Raw genomic sequence first — 21,584 nt, forward strand, 5'->3', positions numbered from 1 at the left:
AATTGAGAGCTATGGACAGAGAGACAAACAGACACAGACGTCCATAACCACAGCAACTATAACCTGCCAGCCGTTTCAAGCTGTTATAACAAAGAAGAAAATGTGAAGCTATGGGTTTGATGACGTGACAAACGCCCACGAAGGCTACAGAAAGTTCACCATGACGGGACACGACAGCTTCACTCAGGTGAACTTTACAGTCAGCTGGACTCATTTAGGAACACATCCTTAGGTGAACTGAGCTCTGTAAGGTAATTCTGAGAGGAGTTGTGTTAATCTGACCTCATACCTGTCATCCATGTTGGATGAATGAAGAGAGATTCAGGCTAAGGACGTGCACGCTGCTCAAAACTACTTCAACAACATTCCCTAAAAGGGCTGACTGAAGGCAAAAACAAGTACAATGGCTTGCAGTTGGCAACAAACTATTCCCTTAGGGAGATATTTCTAAAACCTCCAGCTGAGATCAAAAGACATGCACACTCCTTTCTGATCAGTCCAGAACTTTTTGCAGTTTCACAACACAAAAATACGTGTTTTAAGTGCTCTTGAAAGGTCTATGTCTTAAGATCTAAAAGCAGTGAAATTCCTTCTCCAAATCCCCTCCTTCCTCTCGGTAATTATAGCCTCCCAGCTGACAAAGTACAGGTCTGTTGTGTTTGTTTTTGCCTCCTCGGATACAACAGGTGAAGTAAGGCCTGTGTATGCTGGGCTGGATGCCAGTCTCTTTCTGGTTCTGTTTCCCATTTGCATAATATCCTTCCTGGGACAACAAAAAACACCTGGGGAGTGCAGGAAGAATGGTCCTATTTCTTAAAAAAACGTGCTGTCCAGAAAATCTCACAAGAAGGATATTTTCTTTGCATCACTGGTAATTTTTAACCTTGTACAACATTCTGAGTACAGCATCCTGCACACGAAAAACAGAATGTTCCCCTTCATGAAATCCTGTGGGAAAAGTCTGCCATAGTAAACTTGGTGAGATGATTTATTTAGAGAAATACAAATGATTTGATAAATTGAAAAACTGGGTTGACTTTGGATTAGAAATAAGGGTGTGAGGGAGAATGAGGGAGCAGGGTGTGAGGGATGTGAATGTGATGCAAGGAGGACTGGGATCAATCTTTTATCACTGCAGTGTGCTTTCATCCCTAATGGATCCGACATGAGCAGAGCACAGCACTACCTTCCGTCACATTGCACAGGCAGGGGAAGGACGCACGGAAAGAACAAGAGGGAGCGAGAGAGGTAAACTGAGCAACACGTGAGAAAGGAAGACTAAGGGGGGAGAAAGTACGCTCAAACCGCCTTCCCGAAAATAATTGCAACCCCAAACATGCAAACATATTATTTCCGCAGACATGCTGTCATAGAGTTTCCAATTACCTCTGGCCCTGAGTGCATCTGCAGGAGTTGGGGAAAAACACTTCTGATAAGGAGGGCGAGAAATTAAGTCACTTCACAGCATGAAGAATGACTTTGAAAATTCCCATCAAGAATCCCAAGAGATATCTCAGTGTGCATGGGTGGACTTGCCTTCCTTGCCATGCGAGCTGAGTGACAGACAGGCACACTGACATGCAGACAGACAGACAGACAGACTACTCTAGAAGAAGAGGAGAGTCCATCTGTGTATTCGAGCAGTGAAAGAGCAGTAAAAATAACATTGCGGAGAACAAGGCACGACGACTCTCAGAGGACACTCTGCTCTCTCCATGCTGAACAGGCTCATTCATGTGATAGAAAATAAGAAATATCTAGGCAGTGAGAGAGACACAAAAGAGAAGGAGAGAGCAAAGAAGTGCTAACTAAACAAGGCTGGGAAGAAAGTTGAAAGTTTTATAATGCGTTCAGACTGCTGGCAGCCACATCATTATCCTGCCATCTGATAGTTGCTTTAAGTAGAATATCTTCAGTGCTTCAAAGAGAGGAGACATTTAGCGGTGCATTATATCACCATTTTTTAGCTCTGTCCATCAAGTAACTGAAGCAAACATGCTCAACTTTCCAGGTTTTAATGGTTTCAGGTAATAAATATACTTGACTTAAGACTGCTGGTTTCTCAGCGAGTGAGTCAATATCAGCAACTGACGCAGTTAAATATGCAAAGGTCGACTTGGACTAATGCCTCTCTTCCACTGCATGGTTCAGCTTGACTCAGCTCACTTTTGGTACCAGATCCTTCTCTCTATTGTGTTTTCCACATCAAATAGTACCCCTTAATCTAGGTGGGATCCTCAGCTTCCCACAAAAACAAAAACATCACTGTCACTATTAACAGTAGCTCAGCAATTTAAAAATGACAGGTTTGTGCACAGTGTGTGGTGTCACTAGTGACGATTCTCTCTGACCAATCTGTGGTCTGCAGTGTTTTAACTTCACCCTCTAGTATCTGCTCAGCTCGCTTGGACTTGACTGAGGTGGTACCAAAAAAGTGTCAGGTACCAGGTACTACCCACAACTTTTGCTGACAGAATACCAAAAAGAGCAAGTAGAGTAGAGCCATGCTGTGCTGTGCCATGCAGTGGAGATACAGCTTAAAGGGGAACTATGCTCATTTTCAAAATTAATTTCAATTTATTGCTATGTTCAACAAATATATGCAGAAATTAACAACAACCTCCCAGTTCCAAAAACTAGAGTGTAAAGTCTAGAGCTGCTCCACAGACAATGAAATGGGAAAGATGTTCAAGATGAGAGATTGAGCTTTCCTGGGCCATGGATATAACGTACTGGAATTCTTGATTTTCGTGATGTTTCTTTTTGAACAAACGTTACCAAGTGCAGGTACATAACTGAAAAAGACAGAAAAAGTACAGTCAAATGGGATTACCAGTACTAAAAAAAAATTAATAGGAGTCAAGTTAAAGCTTTGATATATGCTTGAGTCAGAGTTGGTTCTTTTCCGTACAACCATTTATCACAATGACATTATCTCTCTGGAACCAAGTTCAACGTGTGAATCACATAAACAGAGATAACACATGAGGTATAAACTGTGTAACTCCCACAGTCAGTCAGGAACAAAAATAATCACTTCCCAGGGGGGTGAGGGGTTTCCAATCGATGGCTCTGATTGGATAACAACTACAGCCTGCTAATGAGCTCCAAGTTCCACTATCTGACACATACCACGCTGGCAAATGTTAAATAAGATGCTAGCCATGCATAACGATGAGTCAATGTTTAGATAGGCTTAGAGTGGTTTGGTGCATTAGTGTTGGCATTTGAGATGTGCAGCATGTTAACAGTTAAATGAGATAGGAACATGCAGCGAGTGAGCTGAACTCTACCCGTGCCCTCCATAAATTAATCTTTAATTCTTCAGTGGTAAAAGGAGCAGCCTCTGTGACAGGAGACCAGTGCTTGAGACAGTCTGCACTGGCCTCATAGTTCCAACACACTTGCACACAAAATCGTGCAAATAGAGGCTGGCTCTCTGACTCACACTGGGAGTACTCCAAAAACACACACATACACACAAAATACACAAAAAAGTGGAAAAAACACGAGTGGGAGTTTCACCCAAACAGGTTTGAGTCCTTTTGTTTCATACTTGGGTGGCGGGTCTTGTGTCAACAGGTACATGTAATGAGACAGTTCAGCTCCCTGAAGACATAACACGAGATTCTCTTTGTTGCTCTGCCACTCACAAAAAATACAAACACACAAGCTATTAATAATAATAGCTGTCTTCACACACATGTTAGAACATACGGCAAAGCCACAGACAGATTGGCTGACTTCAGAGAAACTTCACGAAGCTGACATCCAAACAGGCAAGGACACATTTAAACAATCCCCAAAATGAGCTCTAACACTCACCGACTGAGAGGATCTCCTCCTTCTCTTCTGTGTCTTTATGTCCTCTGTGTGTTTTTGATTCTTTCAGTCTCCTTTCCTCTCTCAGGGGAAAATCCTTTACTTCAGACAGAGCAGCAGAGCCGGTTGTGCGGCTGGTGTGTGAGGCAACGAGTGAGTCTGTGTGTGTGTGTGAGAGAGAGGTATGCGAGTCCAGAGTCCGCAGGTCAGAGGCAGTCGGACGCTTTCGCTGAGAGATTTAAAAGGATGTCGCGGCTCCTCCGCTCTATCTTACTGCCTTGCTTGCTGCCTGAGGAATGCACTTCTCCTGGGTGTCCTCACCACAGCCAAGATCTGAGAGACTGCCAGGCTTCTCTCTCTCACTCTGTCTACACCCCTCCTCCTTCTCTCTGTCTCTCACCCACACAGAAACACACCCTCCCAGTCACTCCTCTCTCTCTCTCTCTCTCTCTCTCTCTCTCTCTCTCTCCCCACCCTTTCTTGCTGTGCTGACAGATCAGGTACCTCCCCTTTTCAGGTATTTGAAAGCTGGTTTTATGCTTTGCCATTTTCTCTCTGTATCAGTTTTCTCTGATTCTTTATGCGTTCTACATTCCTCACGACACATGAGGCTGCTTGTGAGAAAGCTCAGCAATAAGAGCCGAATACACTTCAAACTCTTTGCATGCATGTGTAATTACATATGAGTCTCTACTGTTTGTACAATGTATAACCTGAGGCATTAGACATCCACCCTCTGGCCTCCAGTCACATGAACAGCTGATTACACAAATGAGCCTGTCAGGTGATTTTCTTCCTTTTCCTGGAATGAGGTCATAGTCCGGCAGACCAGGTGCAATTGGAGAGTCTGCGTGTGTGTTTGTGTGAGTTGGACAACGCCCTGTGGGAAAATGAGCGCATGCGGCAACCAAAATCTGACCACCCTGGTCCAGAGAGCAACACATGTACAAAACAAAACCTTATCAGGTATTACTAATCAACATTTATTTATGAAACAATGCCACAATCCTAAACTTTCTATCTCCACAGCCACCTGTACCAAACACAAACACAGAGCTAAGACATTCATGACCAACAGGTCAAGCAGAATGTGTGGGAGCCCCTCACCATGAGCCGACCCCCTTTGTTTTTTTGCTCTTGTCACCTCTCCTCTCTCTATCATCAAATCTCCCTAAATCTGACATTTGAACCATTATTAGCCTGTTTTGTCTTTTCTCCTTTACCATCCCCCCTTCACCTGAAACTAAAGACTGGCCACTGAAAATAGACCTGATACCAAGCACACCCCCTAAATGTAAAAAAACAAAAACAAATCAGACTGTACTGTCACTCAAGATGGAAAACAGAATCATTTGGACTTAGACAAAGCATACAGTAAAAACCTATTACCCTGCAGACTATGTACATATGATAATAGTAAAATCATATGAATAAGCATACTGCAAAGCCACGCCTGCTGTTATCAGCTGTTACTGTAAGATTACAGTGTATCCGCCACTGTTGGTGTACAAAATGACCGTGTTCATGGGGTTAAAAAAAAAAAGATAAGACTTTAAAAGTTACAGGTATGTTTAATTGGGTTATTAACTTCTCTTCCACAAGACATTTGATATATTAACATTCTCTCCACCTTCAAAACCAGTTTGAAAACACATTTTCAAGCTGGCATATTCGGTCTGATTTTATGGTGACACACACATCTTGATTTGCATTGATGATGATTATTTTATAACGATTTTATACCTAGTTCTTCTGACAATGATTTTGTCAAATTGTTCTATTTACTTATTACTGTATATTAATGAATATTTGACTTTATAAACCAAGGATGCATTGCCGCTTGTGTTTAACTGTGTCTTCTAAGGTGCACTTGAGTGATTTGAAAGGCGCCTATAAATAAAATGTATTATCATTGTTGTTGTAGTTCCTAAGATGATACTAAGATCAGTATTTCACAATTATATATATATATATATATATATATATATATGAGTGTGTGTGTTTAAAATACATAAAACTATATATAACAAATATATATAAAACTTGAATAACACCTTTCTATTCTTCCACTACATAAATACATGCTTCTACATTAAAAATCACATTCATCCATCCACACAACCAGTTATCGCAGTTATATCTTTGGCACTCCAATACATACTCCATTACCAATATATTTGTGATAAGCCAAAATTGGCCCATATATCAGGCAGGTTGTTATTTTAACCCAAAATTTACACGTCTTGCTGGTCCAGTTATTATCCTTTCTGCAAACATGGATAGGTAATTACTACTTAAATTCTTTTTTTCCTTTTGTAAGCTGAGGACATTTGATAATAAATGAAACAAATGCTTAACACATAATGATTTAGAATTCAGTGGCAAAAAGGGCCCAGGAAGGGAATTCAAAAAGTTAAAAAAAAATAGTCAGACAAAAGTCAAAAGGTATCAAGATACCAGTTTCAGAGGCCATCAGAGTATTTACTGCATAAACCCATTGTAGCTATGATTCAGCAGCAGCAGGCCATCCACAATACCTACTTCATCCTTGTGTTTACTTTGCCTGTATCTGACATCAGATTGTATTCTGATCTGACTAATGAGGACATGCAGTCACAGTGCTTAATAACCAGTGTGCACATTGTATAAAGCAGATGTTCCAAAAATAGACGTCTTGGATTAATTACATTAATTTGATGAATTAAATCATGCAAACAAAAGACCACTGTGAAGAATGCCGCAGCTTTTAGCCAGGCTGAGTCACAAAGGCCCATCGAGAGTGCGTTCACATCCATGAGAACCGTTTCACCGTTCTGCCCATAAAGCAAAGCTTTTGGCACATCTAAGAGTTGTGTTGTCTGACAAATCACTTGTACCACACTCTGGAATAAAAGTATGTGTGGGGGAGCCTCCTGAGGCATTGCTTAGGTACTCATGGCCACAGTGAGAAGAGGCTGAGGTGCCAAAAGAAGTGAAATTTTAAAAGCAGTGGAGATTTAAGTACACTTCATGGATCTTGACAGACTATTTCCCTTCATAGGTCATGTGCTTGTCCATCTTCAGACCCACACAAAGTTCATTTGAGGACTATTTTTTTTGTAAAACGTAACTAATCAATGGTTAACAGGCAGTGAGTCCTCCTTACCAGTTTGAGTCTGACAATAGAAAGATCACAGGGCTAAAATCAGGGTGGTGGGTGAAGGTATTGTAATGTGATGTGGAGAATTATCAGTCCAAAGCCTCCCAGACTTCTCTGACACCTTCCAGGCATTCCTCAGGGCACCTCCCTCTGCTGTGCCTCCCTCATCCCACCCTCCCCTGTCAAACCCCACATATCATCCCTCTTTTTCTGCGTGACTCAAACATTCTTGCAACCCCCTTTCCTCCCCCTCCTCCTCCTCCTCCTCCTACCCTCCCTCTGCATTCAGCAATGAAAGCTAAAGAAAACAAAGACGAGGTCCAAAAAGCTTTAAAACATGCGCTTTCAGGAAAAATCCTCCCCAATTTTGTACTTCTGTACCATTTATCCCCATTGCACAAAGGCTGAAAATGCACTCAACTACATACGCTGAATAGCTATTTGACTGCTTTCAATCACCACCTACTACTAAGTTAATACCTCGACAACTCATAGTTGGTATAAATTTGTCCAAAGAGTGGTGAGCCAGCCATAACTCAGCTCAGACAAGACAGGAAGATGGCTCTCAGGCTGAGGAATGGACTGGTTGGGTCTGGCAGCAGTTCAATAGGTTCTGTGGAGGGGAGCAGAGTGAGGGGAATACATGCTGATAGTGTCTTTGTTGGCCATTATTCACGAAGAGTGAATAGCATTAAGTTGCTGCCATGGCTCACCCTTTCCCGTCTTCCCTGTTGAAACCCCCCACCTCTTCTTCTCTCTCTATTTATTCAGCCTTTCACTAAAAACAGCCTCCAACAGGTGGACAACAGGTCAGTCAAGACTAAAGTCTGGAGAGTGAATGGAATGAGAGCAGACAACATTCGCTCTATTTTCAGAAGCCCAAACAAGTTACAAAATCCTGAACTTTGGTTGACGTCGATTTTCATATTCATGGTAAGCGACGCAAGGTAGTAATGTTCTGTTTTTGCCAAACATGCCTAAGTATAGCATTGCTGTCTCATTATGGTCAGACCAGCGCTGTTACTCCAGGAGTGTAGCTATGTCTTGTGTATCATTATGACAAGCAAGATGGCTTTCGCCAGCGAAGGTAATTGCACTGTTGAGACATAAATATAGTGCATCCCACACAACGATCGGACAAAGACTTTTGTTTTCTTCCCAGAAAACCTGGCTCAGAAGATGATTCATGTTTTGGAAGCAAATGCATATCACTATATCATCTCTGTACAAACAACAGCTGTATTGAAAATACATTGCTGAGGTGAATCGGAGGACAAACAGATGACAGGAGTACAAAGTGAAAATGACAGGAGGAGAGTGTCAGTTGGATCAGCATATACACTGCTGATAAACAAACTTTGCATTCCTCCAAACACAGGATAGACAGGAAGACAGAAAAAAATACCTTTGCCTTTTTTTTCTCTCTGAGCACTCTTTAGGTCGCACTAACGAAGCACATAAGAGAATCTCAGTTGGCTTTTAGCAGCTTCCAAGTTGTCAGGACTTTGGCCGCCCTCCGGCGCGACCCTTTCTATTCCTTTTTTATTTAAAACCAGTCCAGACTGGCTCAGGACTATCACCATTCAAAAACACTTAAACCTCTCACATGGCCTCGTGTTGCATTTATTGACGGGCTATGTGAAAAGCTATTTTTATGGTAGAAATAAATTTGTACCTATATCATGAGCTGTTACATCGTTCTTCAATGCTATCAAGTGGTCATGCTGGAAGTAGCTCACTAGTGCCTCAGAATGTCTCCTCTCCTTCCTTCATCCCCTCTAGCAAAGCCAGTTTGTTTCCATTCAAGCTCTAGATGTATAGTCATTCTCTGTCTCTTGAGATAAAGCTGTACCATTAGCGTCACACTGTGCTGCTCGGTGCTGTTCTTATCAGTAAATGGAAACAGGCTACAGCCAGCCTGATTGGCACTATGAGAAAGCTGTGACTGTTGTAGGGCCCTCGACTTTTCATTCATACACAAAGTTTGATGAAATGTTGACGATGGGCCTTTCGTTGGTCCTTGTATCTTTCCATGTAAGAAATGCAAGTGAGCCAGGGGACAACAAAAAAGTCAAGTTAGTTTGGCTGTTAGGCTGGTGAAGGGACCAGTGGGAAAAAAAATGTTGGACAATGTAAATCAGGCATGTCCAAAGTCCAGCCACAGCCAGCAGTTTGTCTTTCAAAATATACTATGTGGTCCACCTGCTTAATCAAGCAAGATCAAGCATCTTTCCATTCCGCAGGACCTGCATACAGTATGTAGATCTGCACCAAGTAGGAACTATGTAGGCAGGACTGATGTTTTTCCAGAAACAAATGAATGGTTACTTATCAGCAGACGATTCCTGCTGGGTATCAGAAAAGGCCACTGCAAATAAAGTGTAAAGTTGACAGTGAGTGCCGCTGCTTTCAGGAGCGGTGGAATTTTGAATACCTTTGATAAAACAGTTGTGTTTCTGTCATTTGTATGTGATTTTTTTTAAACTCATATAAATTGAGGTGATTTCACATTCAAAAAAGTTTGGACACCCCTGCTGTAAACTGAGGATATCTCAGGAGAAGGGAGGATCCAACCCAAGGGCAACAACCCAGGTCATCGCACACCATGTGCACTCAGAGAGCAAGGAAACAAAAAGTGGACAAGATGAGGTATTGGCTTGTGTGGGGGTTGAAACTGCTGATTTGATGATGATCTCAGTAAAAGCAAAAGCTGGCGGAGGGGAGCACTGGATGCACAGGAAATGCTAATGTTAGTGACAGGGGGGCTACCAGGTGGGAGCAGGTCAGGGGTCGGAGGTGAACAAAAGCTTTATAAGCCCCACACAGAGCGAGGGAGAGGCCCCCGGACGCACCCACTGACGCCCAGTCTGTCTGTCTACATGCCTCCGCCTGTAGTTTGTTTGTCTGACAATGTTTTCTTACATGCGTTTGTCGAGTCTAAATGCTTTTCCATTTGTCCTCCGTATATACTAAGATGTCTCCCTCACTTTTCTGTCCATTTATTCAAAACACTGTTTATAATACTGGTCTATTCCACTCAGTGTCTGGGGGGGGCTATCCCAACACCTGCAGGAAAAACAGCAGTTAAAAGGTTTCGCTGTGACAAGCCTGTCATCTCTTTCCTTCAATGGCTTTACTGGATCAAAGGAAAGCTGTAGCTGTGTTGTAGTAAGAAAGTCTTTTGTAGCTACAATTATGACCTATAAACACACACAAATGGAGAAATGTATGCATGCACGCGCACACACAAACGGACATGATGACAGCACTGCATAATGGAGTTCTCTAATCATACCATTCTAACAACAGACATTTCAGATTGAAGCAGAGGATATATGCAAAACGGTTCACCGGAACTTCAAGTACAGACACTTGAAGACCTGTTGAATTTTAACGAGGCCGGTGAGACTGCCATCATCATCTTCATCAGGGTGGTAGAGGGTGGGAGTGTGTACTGAAGTGGGCATGTGCATGAGACCGAATTAATGATGTATGTGTCGGTGGATATGCCAGATTACTAATCAGCGCTTAGACAAAGGCCATATGTGTGCAAGTCTGTGCATCTCACCCACGTATTCTCCTCCATGTCTGCGTAAAACCCTATCAGCAGGAATGTTAGGATTGTCGGGTCAGCAGTGGTGACATCATGGCAACCCGTCGGAAGCAACAACAAGGCCTCAGCGCCAGTTTTCTCCTGGTTGCATCAGCTATGAGATACCAGGACTGGTGGATCAATGACACACGCTCCAACCCTGCTTCCTGCTTGCTTTATGAGTCCTCAAACTTTCAATGCAGACAGGCGATTGTTATGTCTAAAACACCCTATTTATGAAAAATGTTTGATTTTCACACCACTTCAACATACAGTTTTAAATCAAATTGGTATGCTTGCACGTAACAAGAGACTTGAAATGGTCTTAAGTTGTCTCTTTCATTTGAACAAGCCCTGATGCATGACCTCACACAAAACATGGGCTTCAGTGAGCCTGCAGACTCTTCACCTGCTTCAGGTGCTCTAAGGTCAACAAGCCTGACACAAATGGTTTTATTCTTTACAGAGACAAGAGTACAGCCTGAGGGGAGGCTAACTTAAAGATGAAAAGTATTCATAGGGATTACTGAAGCCCTTGCAGCTTTTTACATTGTGTGGTTTTATAATATGCATTATATTTTCAGCAGCAAAAACCAACTAACCTAACCAGCCCAACATGTATGACTACATTAGTCTTACTAACATCAGTCACTTCTACCACTGGCAAAGTCTTTCATGTTTCCTTTGTTTATGTGTAGGGTCAAGTGTCAGCTAACAGATGCTAGAGTGTGTTGTGAGTGTGAGTGTGTGTGTGCAAAAGATCCTTCAGGTCATCAGATAAAGTGCACCTGAGGGACGGACAGGGAGCCTGTCTTTTAGTGTTGCCACAGTAACTTAATACAGACGCGACCACCTGGTTGGTGGAGCCCGACAAGGGGTGCAGAGAGGGTACCACTTCAGGACGGTAACCATGCCAGAAAATCCTCACAAAGTGGCCCGATTCTCAAACACAAGCCGAGCGGAGAGCGCACACAGCTGTTGAATCTTTCATGGAACATAAAAAGGAACTAAGCCTACTGTGCAGCTCTTGTTACAGCAGAGGAATAACTTTGGCCCATCTTGACCGAGTTATCTGCACATGGTTTTAGTCATAGCCTATCCTGTCGGGCATTTAAAAAGCCGTGCCAAGGCCAACAGTGGCTGTTCCTGTTAAGTGCCATACCATAACAAATGTAGAAAATGTGTCCCAGATACACACACAGGGTTTCTGAATGATTTATCATCAGTTAACATCACTTAATCTCATAACATATGGTCACAGGGCTGAGCATGCATTTTCTAAACGCATCAAATGATGTTACCATGATAACACAACTGATAAGGGCATCTGTTACAAAAACAAAAACAGACTTATATAAGTATAAGTAATTGTTTAAGCAATATGTCCTGGCTTTTCTGTTTACTTTTTAGGATTTTTGCAGTATTTAAACTAAGTTCAGCCATGTGTTCAACCAAAAAAAAAGGACAAAAAAAGTGTAATCTTAATGGAAAAAAAAGCACTTCAATCTTAACAAACAAGGCCATTAGTTTCACTCACCTCCCGCAGTCTAATGGTCCCTGTGACTGCCTGCCCGATGAAAAAAAAAGGAGAAGAGGGAGAGGAGGAAGAGCTCAAACAACCCTGTCACTGTCTGTATGTGTCGTGCTCACGGGCTACCTGATCCAGCACAGCCTGTGGGAGAGACAGTGACAGAGAGAGACTGGCTCAGAGCAACGTAGAGGGGAGGGAGGGGGCAGCTGCAGAGAAAAGTGAAGTGGTGCCGCCATTCCCCGTCACCCGGGAAACCAACGCTCTTTCAAAGAAAACCGGCCAATGGAAAACACCGGCAATTGTGCTCAGACAAAAGTCACATGACTGCCAAAACACCACTCCCTATGCACAGAGTGAGAAGGAAGAGAAAAAAAATAAGTATGGTGTTGAGGGGGTGGCGGGTGATAAAGAGTAGGGACTAAAAGAGGCGAGGACGGAGAGAGTAAAAATAAAAACAGAGAAAAAGAAGTGAGGTAGATAGTGGTAGAAAATTTGAGTTAGGCTACAGGGACAGAAAAAAGGTCACAATGCCTGACTCCATCCCGTAACTGTTTGCAAGAAGGAACAAACTATTTCCAGCTTATCTCCCTCACAGGTCTATCTTCACCGCAGCTTCCGACCAAACAGGTTGGCTGTAGTCTATTTCTGCTTGCTAAGAGGAACAATACTGACTAGCACAGTGTGACACTAATGGTACAGCTCTATCTCCAGCTGGCACACTCAGACATCACCTATCTACTTCCATATTAGGCTATTTATATACAGAGTGCACAAAGCATTTCCTTCCTACACTGTGATTAACTTGATCATCAGTCTATAACCAAAAATACTTTTAAAAGTTACCTTTTTGACAGTTTATACTGATTACTGGCAGATGATGCTGTTACATGCTGGAATTCATGTTGTAATAAACTGATGAGCTGTGGTTTGTTATTTGTTTCTGTTCTTACACAGGTTGATGTTTAACTTGCATAGACTGTTAAAATAATAAATGTAGCCATAGTGACATCACACATTGGTTTGTGGACTCCTGTTTTGTGGCCTCAGATTTAGCTTTTTGGCTAGGGATGCATAATAATATCAGCACATCATGGGTATTGGCTTTAAAATGAAATATTGGAATTGGCCAACATGCTGATTTCTGCCAGTATCACAAACGTTTTTTTTTTTTTTTGACCAAGAGAACACGTACAAAATGTCAACCCTAAGTTGAAGTATTGTTCTTATTTAACATATACACTGGAAAGCATTGTATTTTATCTTCATCTGTCTCCATCTGCTTGTAGGCCATCATGATCCCCATGAGGCCCATGTCACTGCAGTTGGTACAAATCTGTCTATCAATAAACGGCATATTTTACCAAAACTCATGACAGGATTGCTTTCATGAGTGTGTACAAACCAAAGGCAACAATCCACCTTTCTACAAAAGTACAATGTTTTAGATTTTAAGGTTCTGACCCTCAATGAAATGCCTGCCTTCAAATAACCTTTCTGTACAGCAGAGGTCAGAGCCCAAATGAAACCAGCTCCTCTGCCATTAGCAGCGATGCAGAAATCCCTTTTAAGGTTGACTAATTTGATTCAATATTAGCAGATGGCCAGAGACCTGGAAATCCACATCAATAGTATTAATAATTTTCTCATCCTTTTCCTTATCAATCTTTCCACCCCTAAAATCATCTGACTGATGGGCAGGTCCTACAGTATTAGACATTTTCATGTAACGCAGTACGCTTACATGATGTTAGAAGTTGAATTATTGTGTTAGTCAGATTAAAACTGGACTTTTTAAATACCGACTGAAATCTTACTAAATCGAATTTCTCGACTAACACACCCAGATAATGCGATTGGAAGTCGATTTCCTCCGTCATGTAGACAGCTCAGTCGAACTTTGACTAGACTAGGTGTGCTACACGTGCTCCTAGTCACCGTGCCGTCCTCCCTCGGTGGTTAGACATAGCGATTGTTTAATTATATGTATGTGATACAGCAGTTTTCTACCCTTAAGCTATTGTTAATAAACAGTTATGATTGTGATCTGGTCTACATCCCAGACTGTATAAATAATATAGGTCTATAGCGACTATTTTAAAGGGGGCATATAACCACCTACCGTGGCGGAGTCAGACATACTTTCGTCGATAAATTGATTCCGCCCCCCCCTCCATGTATACTGGGACAGTAATCTAATTAAACAGTCTAATCGAGCTATAACTGTTGCTCAAATTGTCTGTGCATGTAAACTGTCCTCTTAAACCAACCCAGAACAACACTGATATATTTTGTTTTAGTTATCTGTACAATCTGTAATGTGTTTTTACTAGTAGTAAACCACATTACAGTCAGTGAAGCTTTCTAGCATAAATTCCCATCAGAACACTGAGACAATACAGTCTACCAATGTTAGGCAACAGGTTTATAACCCAGACTGAAATCAGACATCTATCACTTTCTCGGCAATGCACTGTACACTTGAACACAATCATCTGCCTTGTAATACATCGCCTCAGCCCCAGTAAATTGCCCTACTTCAGCTGCGGCAGGCAAATCTCATTCTCAGCAAAGCATTTACCAAGTGAAAAGAGGGCCAATTACCTCTCCACAGTGTGAGTGTGACAGGATAGCTGATGAGCCAGGGCAAGAGAAGGTGACAGAGCGGACAGTATCCAACGCACGCACAGCAATGACAAGTCTAAGCCTCCACCATTGATTTTTTTATTTTTTTTAATAAAGGTAATTGAGAGGACTACCTGAGGATTAACAGTCCTGTATCAGCTTGTCAACAGATAACAGGCACTTGCTTGCTCCGGGCTTAATGCAGATTCTTGGGATATTCTTGCGGATGGAACATGCAACCTGAAGATTAGACCTAATCGTGAAATGACAGTGAAAGCGGTCAGCTTCACAAGTTTGGGGAACAATAAATTACAGTGTACAAACTGTTCTGCTTCATTCACAATGTACTTCCGTTCTGCTTAAGGCTATCTAAATTATAAAAGTGCAGAGAAAAATGGGGCTTCATTTACACTTGCATGATGCTAAGTTAAATATTTGATTTCATACAGACAGCTGGTAGACTAGATATGTTTTTTTGTTTGTTTTTTTGGATCATGAAATCAAAAAGGCAGATATGGTGGCTATATTTAAAGGTCCAATCTCAGTATCTTAGTCATGTTATTGTGATCTATAATGGATCTAAACTGTCTGAATGTTCCTAAAAGTCAATGCGTTGACGATGAAGGTGGTGTTGCAAGGATTTAGTGTCTGTAAGATGAAGACTGGCAGTGTTTGTGTGTATGTGTGTGTGATTCTCAGCTGGTACACAAGCCTTTATGTTCTCTATTGCTGAGCAGCTGGACTGATGAGTCACCATGGTGGGATCTCATAGTGGATGAGACAAAGAGGTCAAGCAAATAAACAATTTACAGGCGACTTCTTGTTCAACTTTTCACTGTATGCAGCATTAGCACCTGAGTGAGGTGCAAATGTATAAAGGGAAAACCTCAAGAGGAAAATACTTAATGAATTTTGACTGCAGCACTGAGCCTAAATCAATTCCCAGAATCAAGAATATTTGGCAGTTTAAATATAATCTCCCCTAGCTAGCACCAGGCTCAATTCCAGAAGGAGTTATGCATTAATGATCAATTTGGATGGACTAAAGAAGAGTCTACTGAAGATGACCAAAACAACAATACTACGAACAGCACCCTATGATAGCGTTAATTTCAATTCTCACGCAATTCTCACACAGACATTATCTTATAAAATCATTGAAGAATTACTCAAAAAACGAATCACAGGAAAGACCACACACACTAATGGAAAAGCTTTAGGGCTTCTTTCTCGAGACATAAATAATATATGTATCAAATGCTTATCGCCTTGGCATGAAGAGGCCACAAAAAACATTTAAAGAAGTTGAGCTATCCACTTGTGGTCAACTAATGTCATGGGAAAGATAAATAAAGGGGAAGAAAACAACATGATATTTGGAGAACAACAGAGAAGTGGAGGAAGGTCAAACAACAGGTAGACAATAGATCCACAGGGACAAAGAAGAAAAGGAAAAAGAAAAACACATATGTTGTTGGACCAAAAACTGAACAACTGATTAGATCAGCTCGACAGACAGGGAACCACCGATGGATAAAAGGTCCCGTTGACACGTATACAAAAAGTCTTTACACTTGTTGTTTGTATGTTTATGATAAATACTGCTCCACCCAAATGGATACTGCTTGAGGTGTTTTGGATAGAAAACATCGTCAGGTTAGTCAGGTTTTTTTTCATGCTGTATGTAAAAAACAAACATATGTGAGTAGAGCTGAAAACAATAACTCAATCAATTTGGCAATAAACAGACAGATTTGAGGTTTAATTGTTGATTCATCAATCCAGTCTAGATATGTAGGCAAAAATGCCAACAACTCTCTTAACAAGAGATATAGTAAGAAATCAACATTTATAGTACTGCCTTATTATCATGAATAAGCAAAATGACGAGTTCTTCAATATATATAAATTAATCAACTGATGTAGCACATTTAAGGTTTTCTCAAAAATGTATCAATAATGGTAAGGCAGCAAATGCAGTTCCCCCAACTTCCAGCAATTTGTAGTGTGGAGCGCAAATTATGCGTATAATAAAATATCATTATTGTAAAATAAATAAATAAATAAATAACTTAATAAATAAATTCCTTCTTCAATCCCAAAGGTAAATATCCTTACACCGTCTGACAAACAGCAGATGATGATGGTGATAACTATTAGCCTGTTCTTGATGTTGTTGTTGTTGTTGTTGTTGTTGCTATTGTTGTTGACGCATTGCTGTGATTAAGTATTAGGCTATAATGTCATTTTCATTTCACTTAAGTTTGGCTTGATACATTAGTATTTTTTTCTAAACGAATTTATTCCACTAGAGTCACAGTTATTTACAACTTAACAAGTTAACTAGTTACTTTAGCAAAGCGTCAAGCAGATTTTGAATATATTTTGACGTTAAAGTGACTAAGGAAAGTATTCGACCACTATTTGACAATATGGCATTCACATAATATAGCAATGAAGCCAAATAAACTTTCTAGCGGCCAGCTGGTAGACTAACCTCAGCGAAATTTATGCAAGTTACACAACAAAGTCGGTGAGAAAAGTTTTGTATCCCTGTGTGTGGTTAGCTTGTCATCGTCCCTCTGCAGGTGCAGTGCTGTGAGCACACTTAGCACCACTTGTTGCATGTTTAACCAACGTCCAAAAAGCATATAAATGTCACATTATTCTGCCACAAAATAAAACACAAGGTGAGAACAACTTACAGGGGATTTAGCAGTCGATTCTGACACAACGGACACCCGAGAGCTTCATCCTCTGGCCGTCCCCGTTTACAAAAGTCCGCTAGTGTCAAGCTCTCCAGGAAATAGAAATAAAAGTGTTTCCGGTCAGCAGTTTCAAATCAAAGGCATTAAGCGAGGATTTTATTGGAAAAAAAAATAATGGAGTGAAAGAGAGATTTTTTTTTCAAGAACATGAAACAAATGTTATGTTATGTTATGTTATGTTATGTTATGTTATGTTATGTTATGTTATGTTATGTTATGTTATGTTATGTTATGTTATGTTATGTTATGTTATGTTATGTTTTTTTTTGGATTTGGTCTAGGGAAGGGGCATTTAACTTTAAATGGTTGAATTCTGTATTATTATAAATACCACAGGAACACCAAAACCCACAGGTGGGCTTTAAAAACATCTGACACTAGCCTACCCCTTATCTGATAAATAAAGTACAGGCCCTAATAACTATCAGTTTTTGAGGAACAGCATACACTAAACTACATTAATGTAGTGTAGTGACTTGGGAGCTAGGTCCTTACCTCTGATAAAAATGATGGTTTTCCAGTGTCAGCCATAAACTGAAGTCTATGGTGTCACTGAGAAAGTCCCACACACACAACATGCTACCAACAGTAGACTTAATCAGATCTGAAATTATGAGAACAGTAAAGTTCTCATATTACAGGTAACTAAGATTACAGCGGATACAGATCACAATAGGATTCACTGTTGGATTATCTGTTGGATATGTATGACAAGAGATTACCCTTTTCTAATCAAGCCTCCCTGTAGTTTCCAAACCAAATCTGATATAACCTGAGATTGGGGAAATTGACATTCATAAATGCCATGAAAAGATAGACAACAAAACTGATGTAAAGAGCATTTCTCTTTAAGATATGCAACATGTTGCCACATGTGTTTCAGCTCTGATGAGGAGGAAGTGTTAGAAGAAGAAGGTTGTAATTGCCTCTGTAGCAATCTTTTTATCTCATAAAACTGTCATTAATAAACTTTGTGTTGTTTCCTAAACAACAGGAAGAGATGCCATTTATGTATAAACTATTACCAACCTCATGTAGGCTCATGTAGGTTTGAACTGGAATGCTTCAGTGGATCTTTTGTCATTCTTTTTCTTTTTTGCATCTTTTTTTTTTCTCCTTTCTTTATTTGGATCTCCATTAGTACCAATATAAGCATTGGCTATTCTTCCTGGGGTCTGTGAAATATCAAAAACATATCTTAAACCACTCAGTCATGGTAAATTGTTGGTTGATGCATGGCCTTTCGAACATTACCTTACAATCACTGTTCTAAGACAGTTTTCTTGAGGAGAAAAAAAAAAAAAAGGAATCACAAAGCCGAAACTACAATGGTTGTTTATGGCTTTGTTTTCCCGGAATAGATTATTAAACACACTATTAAGGCCTCATCTTTTTCTTAAACAGCATGCTAAGGTACTGTAATATTAAATTGATGTACGTGATATCACCAGAGAGCCAGGAAGCAGGTTTCTATAGTCTAACAGCATTTCTTCTCTTCCTCTTGAACAACAGGTAATCCCCTGTGCCTCTTGCTGCTCATAGTTACTGAACACACGACCTTGAAACAGATTGAGTGGAAAATGCACTGTGAGCTGTGGTGCATCAGTTCAGCATTGCAAAACAATGAGTAAGATCATTTGTACTGATAACATTTCCATCCAGTGAGATGATGCGTTTTTAAAGGTCTCCTATCATCTTTGATTTTTTTTTAATGTACAAAAGAATTATCACAAAAGCACAAAAAGTTAATTACATTTTCAGTTAAAATCTGATAATTTGGAGCTACTGAGGGACTCGACCATGTGGAAAGCAAACCAACATTGATAGTAGAACTCAGGAAGATAATGCATATTGATACAATGATGCCAAAGATGTGCCACAAATGTAAAACTCAACTCAGAAAGCTGTAAATATGAAGGAGTAATTAACTTTTTGTATACCTTTATGGACTGCATGTCTGCATGTGCTTGTAAAGGTGTCAGCAGAAGTTGAGTTATGGAGCCTAAATATCTTGAACTGAATGGAATGTTCCTTCCGGCTGTATCCTGTGGTCTCGCATGTACTGTACAAACAGCTTCTCCTGGGCCTGTCTCAACTCATACCAGGTACAGTGCCTGCAAGGAAGAGCGACCCGTCTCATGTCAAAACACGAGGGAAACTTCCTGTGATTATAAAAATTATATTAGCATTCCCTTTCAGTCATGAAATTGGTGTTTTTTGTTTCTTTTTCATAACATGCCTCCCTGTAATTTATTCACACCCATTTCGTTAGCTGCAGTTATAACAAGAAGGAACAGCAGCATCGCATGCGGACAGATTATTATATGAACCTCCTGTGTCTGACAGCTTTGAGAGAGTCTTTTGGGGAATGCAACTACAACCTACTCAACATGATCCTGAATTTAATTGAATCAGATCAACCACATCGGGTATTTGTTTTAGTGGTATTCACAGCATGTGTTGACACAGTTTCCCCCCACTTCAGGCTGACAGAAATAAGTGCAGCTTGCTTCCCCTTGTGTGTATTTGTGACAGAGAGGGACGTATTTTGCCATTACTCTATTATCCATTATATGTGCCTTAATAATATCATCCCCATTCTGTTTTTTGTAATCATCTCTGGGGAAAAGGTTTCACAAAGCAAATTTGTGACGCTGTGGCACTGCAGTACTATAATTCTCTTTTTAATTTGATTTTTGGTTAAAAAGACCACCTCAATGCACCGTGGCTTTTCTAACCACAATGGTGATTTATTATAATGAAGAGAGACGGAGGCATGCCTTTTGGGAAGAAACCATGTCCTCTTTGACAATAGTGGAAAGTCAAAATGCTGTAAGGAAAATAAATCAATGCTGAAAAACCATTACTGTACTGAAACCATTTTTACAACATATTACACATTTTTAAGGAAACAGTTTCTCTTTACAATCTGAATTTCAACTCTCCTCACAGCTGTTTACCATCCTGAAGCCACAGAGGAAAAACCCAGTCCCTTCTGTTTTGTCACATCATCTGCTAATAAGTGGAGAGTGGAAGAAAGCTTCTCACAGGCCAGATTTGGTCCCCAGTACTGAACAGCTGCCAGAATGATCCCTTTCATAGAAATTATAAGACTATTCAGAGAGAGTAGGTGGACACTCTCCCACTTTCCCACCGTAAAAAGGCCTCTCCTTTCATTCCACTCTCCTCCATCTGTGTCTTGAGACGTGATAGCACCAGTGAGACGGGAGCGTGGCTGAAAACACCTGACAGGGAGCAAAGGAGCCAAGCAATCCAACAAATGAAGCTCCCCTAAGGGAAGATGATCGAAAGGTGAAACAGTTAGGTGAGTTCCTGGAAGATCAGAAGTGCCAACACGTTACATAAGAGCTGTCACATGGCTGAGTGGATATACACACATTATGCATTCCTATGTCTGACATGTGTGCATCTCCTAAGCCATAAGGTGAGGAATGTTTGCAGTGCTGTCAAGGTTTGATGGTTAACAGGGCTTTGTTAATTTGACTCATTTACATTTACATGTTTGCTTTTTTAATGTGTGTCTTAAAGTGTGTGTGAGCGTGTGCTTCCGTTAGCTATTCATACAAAAGGTCGGGCAAGTTTGAAAACGTCTGTGACAAGCTCGCTGTGAAATCCAGATACTTGAAGTCACAAATGTGTCTCAAGGAAAAATCAGACTGAGGTTGACCTTCATGGTGCAATAGATGGGTAATTTCCCATAGCTCTCGGAAAACAACATGATATGTCACAGTTAGAACATATAAACTCTAAATGGACTGGATTTGTTCCACTACATTACTTATGTTGTGTATCAGTCAATGCATCGTGAAACATTTTCTCCTGTATTAGCAGTGTGCAGGGCCAAAGCTTGCATGCTGAATGTGTGTGTACTGTAAATCACTCTCTCTATGTATGATCTAAATGCTGCCTTAGATGTGGACAAACTGACAAAAAAGGAATATAACGTTTTTTAAGGCGATGCATTTCAAGGATAGTTTGCTCAAGGTGGTTGAAGCATGGATTGAGGTTTCTGATGTAATGCTTACAGATAGTGTCCTCAAGTGGTAAAAGCTGATTATTACACATGGAATATCAAGACAATCACTGAGA

The 21,584-nt window shown here is 40.7% G+C and overlaps 1 protein-coding gene across 4 annotated transcripts in view; it reads right to left on the reverse strand.

Moving 5' to 3' along the window:
• The window catches only part of rassf7a (Ras association domain family member 7a), a 38,031-nt gene extending 20,498 nt beyond the window's left edge, over positions 1-17,533 (reverse strand). The window contains exons 1-3 of one of the 4 annotated variants that reach the window (XM_088079993.1): positions 17,412-17,533; positions 14,841-14,959; positions 12,091-12,225 (exon numbers count right to left, since the gene is read on the reverse strand). The gene's annotated coding sequence lies outside the window, so the exon portion shown is untranslated. Of the gene's footprint in view, positions 1-3,825; positions 4,218-12,090; positions 12,226-14,840; positions 14,960-17,411 lie in introns of those variants that run through there. The other 3 variants (XM_042496713.2, XM_088079994.1, XM_042496711.2) reach the window with 3 other exon arrangements.
• Between the last annotated feature and the right edge of the window lie 4,051 nt (positions 17,534-21,584).

Source organism: Plectropomus leopardus, chromosome 7, assembly GCF_026936395.1.
Source record: "Plectropomus leopardus strain MGB_pleo_1.0 chromosome 7, ASM2693639v1, whole genome shotgun sequence".
In the NCBI taxonomy this organism is placed as follows: domain Eukaryota; kingdom Metazoa; phylum Chordata; class Actinopteri; order Perciformes; family Serranidae; genus Plectropomus; species Plectropomus leopardus.